Raw genomic sequence first — 8,735 nt, forward strand, 5'->3', positions numbered from 1 at the left:
CCATCAAAATAAGCGCAGAAAATGTTAACATTAAAAATATCCAAAAACTTAAAAAAAGCCACAAAAATGTTGGAAAAAGCGATAATAATGTTGGGTAAAAGTGACCAAAATTGACAATTGTTTCATGGTCGACGGAAAGACAACACAAGGGTTAAAGAACCTAAAGCCCACAGTGACAACAATCAATCAATTAATCAATAACTCAATCAATGTATTTATCACCTTAAATTCTATAAATTACAATTGGATCTAAATCTATGCCTAATTATGTAATATCTTACAATTTCTGCATTTAAAACAGTAATATCAAGAAGGGCATTTGGAGAGCGCAGACCTATATCACATGTTAATGCATTTTGAATCATCCCAGTTGGGAACTAATTTTACCAATTGTTCCAACACCACATGAACGCAGCACAAACGCCCTATCTCGCGACAAAAATGACAAATAACTTGTATGTAATTGATTCTTCCTGAGCCCATGCGACACCCTTCCACCAAGTTTTATGAACTTGGAGGTGGTGTCCTCATTTATGATCATGGTGGCCTCAGGGTAGAAGCTCCTCCTGAGCCTCTCAGTGCTGTATCTGGTACCTTCTTGGCGACCTCAACAGGGAGTGGTGGTGGTTCTGAATGATTCTCTTAGCCTTATTTTGGCCCTGCTTGGTGTATGTATCCTTTAGGCAGGGTAGGGCACCGCCTAAGTGTCTGTGTAGGGCCTTTGTAGATACTCCAGCGGGTCTGGTCTGCTGCTTCTTTTAGGTAGGCCTTTTCATTGTTGTTTGTGATCAGGCCCAACACAGCTGTGTCGTAACTTTAGATTAGATTAAACTTTATTGTCATTACACAGGTACAGGTACAAGGCAACGAAATGCAGTTTCGTTGCCTTGTACCTGTACCTGGAAGTAGCTACACAGTCGTGTACAGGGAGTATAGCAGGAGACTCAAATCATAGCCCGGGGCTGCTCTGGGGCCTCATTTCCCAAGTTTGTCCCTCTCTCAAGATTGTACCATTTCCTAAAATGCACATCGAGGAGTGAGGATCAAGGAGGCTCCTCGGTGGAGTTATAATCGAAGACACATCGATGTATCCTCTGCGGAAGCCTTTTCACCTGTGGCATGTAAACAAAGGGACGTGACAGAGCAAGAGGAGGAGAGAGAGAGAGAGGAAAAAAGGAGAGACAATTTCCTCAGTTTCCGGAGTTTAGGGATCGGGCCGGTAGGATCATAGAAATTAACGTTCTGCTAAACAGCAGGTGGGTGAAATAATATATTATATTTATTGTGGAAAACACTCAAACATTAAAACAATATAACCTTAAAAAAGCAACACAGCCTACAGGGACGGTAGAGAGAAAAAACATACATGCGGATCCTTAAATCAGAGAAAATAATTCATTCAGGTGGGTGCAGGGTGGATGATGTTAAGCTTACAGGCGGATTCGGATCAAGAGCTGATCTACACATTAATTATAGATACGCATATGTTTGTATCTATATAATATACGTTAGCCCATATATTTCTATAGTTCTTTTCATACAAACATTTGTGTTTATTTAGGCAATAGGCTTTTATAAATGTGTTTGTGTGTGTGTGTGTGTGTGTGTGTGTGTGTGTTAAATACAACAAATAAAAATGTATGACTCCCCCATACATTCTTAGATATAGAAGTTGTCTTGAACACTTCTGCTAGAAGAAGATAAAATACAGAGTATGACAAAAGCAGAGCATTAACTATGGTGTTAAACATTGTAACATTAACAGCAATCTTACATTGCATACTTAAATGTTATAATACCCATATTTAAATATTATTCTGTCTAGTTTATTATTGTTCTCATCGGGACATGACACGCTTTCTCCACAGCCTGGCAGTTCAGACTCCATCAATCTCCAGGGCTCCCTCCTCATATGTTTCCCCATATCATCCAGATGTGCTTATGAATATATTAATTCCTGGTGCATGCATGTACTGAAAAACAGTCTGTAAATTAAACATGGATCTGTGACATCTCCAAAAGGTTTTCTTCTACACCCACACAATCAAAAGCGACAAAGGAGGTAGAACTGAGCTGAGCTGACACGAGCAAGTGGCATCCACCATGGCTGTAGCAGTCACTGTAAATCAAGCATTCCCAAATGTATCTCTGTGTATGCTTAAATATGTTTTCAACATCCATGAGGAACTAGGAGTAGAACTGCTGCTCCTTTGAAAGGAGCCAGCTGGGGTGGTTCGAGGAACTGGTAAGGATACTCCCCCGGGCGCCTCCCAAGGGAGCTGTTCCAGGCACGTCCAGCTGGGGGGAGGCCTAGAACAACACAGGACTCTCATCCCCAGAGGCCGGGGTTTGTGCCCTGCGTATCACAGACATATGCATTTTATAACCCCGTCCACATTTCTTTCCTAAACCCAACTAACTCAATTTTCTTTTTCTAAACCCAACTGTCATGTTTTTCGTTTCTTAAACCCAACTGTCGTGTTCCTTGTTTCCTAAACCCAACAGTCACAATTTTCTTTTTCTAAACCCAACTGTCGCTTTCCTAAACCCAAATGTCCGTTCCTCGTTTCTTAAACCCAACTGTTGCGTTCCTCGTTTCCTAAACTCAATTGTCCCGTTCCTCGTTTCCTAAACCTGTCGCGTTCCTCATTTCCTAAACCCAACTGTTGCATTCCTCGTTTTCTTAACCCAACTGTCGCGTTCCTCATTTCCTAAACCCAACTGTTGCATTCCTCGTTTTCTTAACCCAACTGCCCCGTTCTTGTCCTTGTGTCACATAAAAAAACAAAAGTTTTGCCTAGCAACGGGAACGCTGGCGAGATTGACGCCGCTCCGTCTGGCTTGTTTGTTTGCGGTAATTTTGCTTTTATTTTGCTTTTCCCTCACGAAAACGACGATGGTTTTGGTTGATGTTCATCCTTATCTGAAGTTACACGTGGCGACGCATTTTTTGTCTTTTCTCCACCTTAATTTGTTCTCATATGGGGCCGGAGTCTGACATGACGGACCGTTGAAGTAACGCTGGCACAACTTGCTGCTGCTGTTGCTCGCCGCTCTCCTGGCCGTTGACGCTGGCCAAAGTTTTGATCCCAAATTTGGGCCGGTAGACAAGTGTGTGTCTGTACCCGGATTTTTTTTTTTTTTTTTTTTTTTTTTTTTCTCTTTTGCTGCCTGTTTGCCTGCTGTGAGGGTCTGCTGCAATACTCGGCTATTGACCTGCCGGTTGCGCTATCACCGGGGACCTACGCCGGCGGCTCTACACCTTCACCGGACATCGCCTTTCAGCCCCGCCGGAGATACATCCACCGAGGGTCCCGCAGGAATTTCCACCAAACAGCTCAACAGGAATAAGCATCTGGTCCAGTCTCGTCGCCCTCCACGCTCTACCACCGGGCGGTTGACCACAGGTGTAGCCTGCCTAGCCGGTCGGATAGCACCGCCACAGCTGTGACACCTCACTCAACTTCGCTCTGCTCAAACATCCGCTCACTGACAGGCAAGGGACAACTCATTCAGGACTTCATCTCCCATCGTAAGCTAGACTTTTCTGTTTAACCGAGACATGGCAACAGCCCAACACTTTTGAAGTCAATGATCCACTCCTAGTGGATTTGTTTACATCTGTCAACCCCGGCTCTGGCAGGGGAGGAGGTCTCGCGATAATATACCGCGAGAAGTGGAAGGTCTCGCCGGTGTCTGAGTCTGTCTCAACCCTTGAATCTGCTGTCTGCAAATTGTCTGGTCCACTCCAACCATCATTGCTACTGTGATTTTTTAAATGACTTGCTGCTTTCCTTACCCACTATCTCTCTCTCACCAATATAATACTGCTGGGCGATTTCAATATCCACATGGACAATTAAAACCTGCCTCTCACCAAAGACTTCACCTCCTGCTTAGACAGTTTTGGATGTCAGCAACTACCACTTTCCGACACACTCCAAAGGACAATTCTGGACTTAATCTGCTGCTCTGGTGTCACCCCATCTGACCTTACAGCGATGAACTCTCCTAACTGACCATTTCCTCACATTTTTCGGAACATAAAGAATATCAACCCCGCCCACCCTCACTTCAACTATCCACTCCTCCGCCTTCCGACACTCACCAATCTCTCCACCCCGAGATCTGGTCTTCATTACACAGGAACTCCATAATATTCTCAATTCTCTTGCACCGTTGAAAAGCAGATCTTTTCTTTCTCGTCTCCGCCCCTTGGTTCACCCGATCTGCGTCTCATGAAAGCCAAAGGTCGGCAACTTGAACGTCTCCATAGAAAAACTGTCTCACTATCACAAAGAAATGTACAACAACCACATCCTACGTTACAAGGACTCTATTGCCAGCACCAATCCCACTACTCCACAATAATCACGGCCAACAAAGAAACTCCAAGTCACTGTTCTCCTTACTTAAAAATGTCACCCAACCCCTGGACTCTCTCCCTCCCCATTTGTACACTACCTCCTTCTGCAACTCGGTAATGTCCTTTTTCACAGAAAAAATCAGAACATCAACAGATCTTGGTCAACCCTATCCTCAGCATCTCAGATAACCTTCATTCATCCACACACTCATTCTCCTCCTTCCGTCTCCCCACTATTTCAGAAATCACAGAATCACCCAATTCCAAGCCATCACTTGTAAACTTGATCTCCCCACCCAACTTGTAAAGCCTGTCTCCCTCCCTTGTCCCCCATCTCTTTGCTATCATCCACTCCTCCCCTTACCACTGGAACCGTCCCTACATCCTTCACAAACTGCGCCATCACCCTATTTTGAAAAAAACTGGTGCCGACCCATTCAACTTCAACAACTTCCGTCCTATTTCCAATTTCCCTTCCTCTCCAAATTCTTGAAAAAACAGTTGCCTCTCAACTCCATTCTCACCTATCCCACAATAACCTGTAGGAACAGTTCCGTCCGGTTTCGCCCCCTCCATAGCACGGAACAGCACTCATCAAAATCACCAACGACCCTCCTATGGCAGTGATTCTGGACTCCTCACCCATCCTCATCCTCCTCGACCTGAGTGCAGCATTTGACACATCTGTCACACCAACTCCTCAATAGGCTATCTTCCATGGCATCACCCACACTCCGTTAGACTGGTTCACATCTACTCTCTGGTCGCACACAGTTCATTCAACTCAAGTCCTGTGAATCCATTCCCTCCTCCACTTCAGGTGTGCCCCAGGGCTCTGTGGGGCCCTACTCTTCATCATTTACTGCTTCCCCTCGGCAATTACTTCCGCAAATTTAACACACTTCCACTGTTACGCCGATGACACCCAGCTACCTCTCACCAACCCTCGTACATCTCCGCCCACCTACCTTACGGATTGCATTCTGAAATAAAAATCTGGCTCACCCAAAACTTCCTCAATTAAACAGTAATAAACCGAGGTTCTCCTCATTGGCACCAAGCCACTCTTTCAAAAACAGAGGTTTTTTCTCACAATTGACAACTGCTCCGTCTCACCTCCCAAGGTTAAGAGTCTGGGGCATCCTTGACAGCACATTATCCTTTCAAACCCCATGTCATAACATTACCCGGTCTGCCTACTTCCACCTACGTAACATCAATCGCCTCCGCCCCTCCCTTACCCCCCACACTGCTGCAATTCTGTCCACAGTTCTCGTCACTTCCCGTCTCGATTTTTGCAACTCCTCCTCTCGCGTCTCGCTCACAATCCTCCACAAAACTTCAATTGGTCCAGAATTCAGCTGCCCGCATCATAACTCGAACCCCTCCATCCACCACATCATCCTGTCCTCCAACAGCTCCACTGGCTCCCGGTCCAGTTCCGTATCAAATTCAAAATCCTTCTATTAGATTCAAGGCCATCCACAACCTCGCCCCCCATTGTCTGATCTCCTCCAGCGTCCCACTCCTTCCGCTCCCTCAGATCTCTTCCTCCATAAACCTGTCTGTCCCCCCCGCCGTCTCACCACCATGGGGGTTAGAGCATTTAGCCGCTCTGCACCCCGTCTCTGGAACTCACTACCCCCCCAAATCAGAAACATTGATTCATTCCCCCATTTCAAATCACAACTAAAAACACATCTGTTTAACTGCCTATTCCACCTAAATGTCTGTTGCTCGCCTTTCTGAGTAGTATTTGTTTGTGTAGTATTTGTTTTTTGTTGTATAGTTTTGGTTTTGTTTGCTGTATGTATGTGTGGTGTTGTATAGTATTTGTTTGCTGTTGTATAGTATTTGTTTTGCTGTTGTAAGTATTGTTTTGTGTTGTATAGTAGTGTTTGATGTTTGTATTATTTTGTTTTGCGGTTATAGTATTTGTTGCTGTTGTATAGTATTGTGGTTTGCTGTTGTATAGTATTTGTTTTTCTGTTCTTAATTTGAATTCCTGTGCGGCGTCCTTAGTGCATTGAAAGCGTCTTTAAATAAAATGTATTATTATTATTATTATTATTATTATAACCACACCCCCAATCTTTCCCTAAACTTAACTGCATCTAAAGTGACGATAATAGTCCCGACCAAGTGCGTTTAGATCTGATGCTGAAGGAGACTTTAAACGTCTTTAACCCTAAATTAAGCAGTGGGAGTGAGAATGTGTTGATCTCCAAACTGGCCTGGGAGTGCCTTGGGATCCCCTCCGTAAGAGCGGGTTAATGTGACATGGGAAAGTGGAAATTTGGTGTTCCCAGCTTGAGCTGCTGCCCCGCTACCCAACCTCGCATACATAAGCGGTTGAAGATGGATGAATGGATGGATGGATGGATGGATTGATGTTTTTAACTGCAGCCTCAGACTGCTAAAATTGACAGGCAGTGAATAAAACACTTTGAGAACCGCAACTGACAAGCCCTTTGCAAGGCACCAGCAGTATATGACATTCTCCTTGAAATGCAGACAATTCTAAATATTGTGGGAGTGTCTTAACACAACTTTTCAATGTCATGTGAAACATGGTAACAGTGCCTGTGGACTGACAGAGACGAATTTTGATTCCCATTTTTGAAAAAGAACAGGAAAATGTGTACCACTTAGCAAGTTTTACACTACCCAGCCTTCCTGGGAAAGTTTATTTGAGGGGGCTGTAGCAATGTAGATTCAGTACTAATTGGACCAGCTATTTACTCTTGGAGGTTGATTAGAAGGAAACATGTGAGTTTGCCCATCCAATCTACATGACTTTGGAGAAGTCTTGAGACCGTCACATGTACCTCATTGTTGCTTGTGTAAGGTGCTTCAGGAATATGGGAGGCTGGGGCCATTGCTATTAGTTTTTATGGTCCTAATATAACTGGAGTAAGAGGTGTGTCTGAATACTTCAACAGACCCTTGGAATAATGATTGACATAGTGGTCAGTAAAGACCCAGCTCCATTGGTTTCACAACACTGCCGTTGTGATTGTTGCTTGATAAAATCCCAATCCCAGCGCAGAGTTGTTTAAGTAAAGGTGTTTTTTGGTAAAGTCTATTATTGTGTTTGTCTCTTAGTATGTTGTTACATCCTAATCCAGTACTTTCTATTGGTTGCTGGGGTGGGTTGGGTGTGGCCTACCTACATCACAATCAGAGTCTGCAAAAGCAGAAGTGAAGCAGACTGGAGGACACATGTTGCGGTGGATCAGTTCAGTGAGACAGTGCTGAAGAGCATCGTTTTCAAACTTGCCGTGAAGTTTCCACAGAGTTTCTATGACTGTTATGTCCGCGCTTTGAATGTCAAACAAATGAACTTTCAAATGAGTGACAATGCTGTTTGAAGCTGTATGAGATGATGAGTGAAGTGGAGCGAGCCGGGACGCCAGGCGGCTTTGGTGGTTAGCATAAATCATTTTCAATTGCATGAGTAAAACCCAGCTGTTATAATCCTAGACATAATGACAGTGATAAAGTTTCCCCAGGGTTGGTTATGCCATGTCAATGAGCACTATATGGCCAAAAGCCAGTGGACAGCCCCTACTAATTGAGTTCAGGCATTTACCTACACCCATTGCTAACAAGTGCATTAAATTCAGTATGTTGCCATGAAATCTTCATAGACAAACATTTAGTATTGGTCGTTAAGAGCTCAGGGACTTTAAATGTGACACTATCATATGATCCCACCGAAGTGGTAGACCATGCAAACTTACAGAGCTGCGTCGGGAGCTTCATGAAATGAGTTTCCATGGCTGAGCAGCTGCACGCAAGCCTCACATAATAACCATGCCAATGCCAAGTGTTAGCTGGACAGGTGTAAAGCATTCAGCAAATCGACTCTGGAGCAGTGAAAAGATGTCTTTTGGAGTGATGAATAAGGCTTCACTATCTGGCAGTTTGTTGGACATAGTTTGGTGAATGCCAGGAGCACGTTGACTACCTGAATGCATAGCGCCTACTGTAAAGGTTGGTGGAGGAAGGATAATGGTCTGGGTCTGTTTTTCAGGGTTTGGCCTAAGAAAGCAAGGTCCGTAACAACATGGTTGTGGAGGAACTCGATTGGCCTGCACAGACTCCTGACATCAACCACATTGAACACCTTTGGGATTAGAGCACTGATTTTGAGCCAGGCCTTCTAGTCCAACATCAGTGCCTGACCTCACAAATGCTATTTTGGCAAACACCAAAATCTTGTGGAAAGCCTTCCCAGAAGAGTGGGGTCTGTCCAAGCTACAAAGGGGGGTCCTTATCCATATTAATGCCCAATGTTTTAAAATGAGATGTCCAACAAGCTCATAAAGCTGGTCCGGTCACTAACTTTTGGCCCAATTGTGTGTGT

At 44.4% G+C, this 8,735-nt stretch overlaps 1 protein-coding gene across 1 annotated transcript in view; it reads left to right on the top strand.

The window, feature by feature from the left end:
• dgkza (diacylglycerol kinase, zeta a) overlaps nucleotides 1-8,735 on the top strand; it is a 154,233-nt gene that overhangs the window by 142,156 nt on the left and 3,342 nt on the right. The window lies entirely within an intron of this gene.

This window comes from Etheostoma spectabile, chromosome 24, assembly GCF_008692095.1.
Source record: "Etheostoma spectabile isolate EspeVRDwgs_2016 chromosome 24, UIUC_Espe_1.0, whole genome shotgun sequence".
NCBI lineage: Eukaryota > Metazoa > Chordata > Actinopteri > Perciformes > Percidae > Etheostoma > Etheostoma spectabile.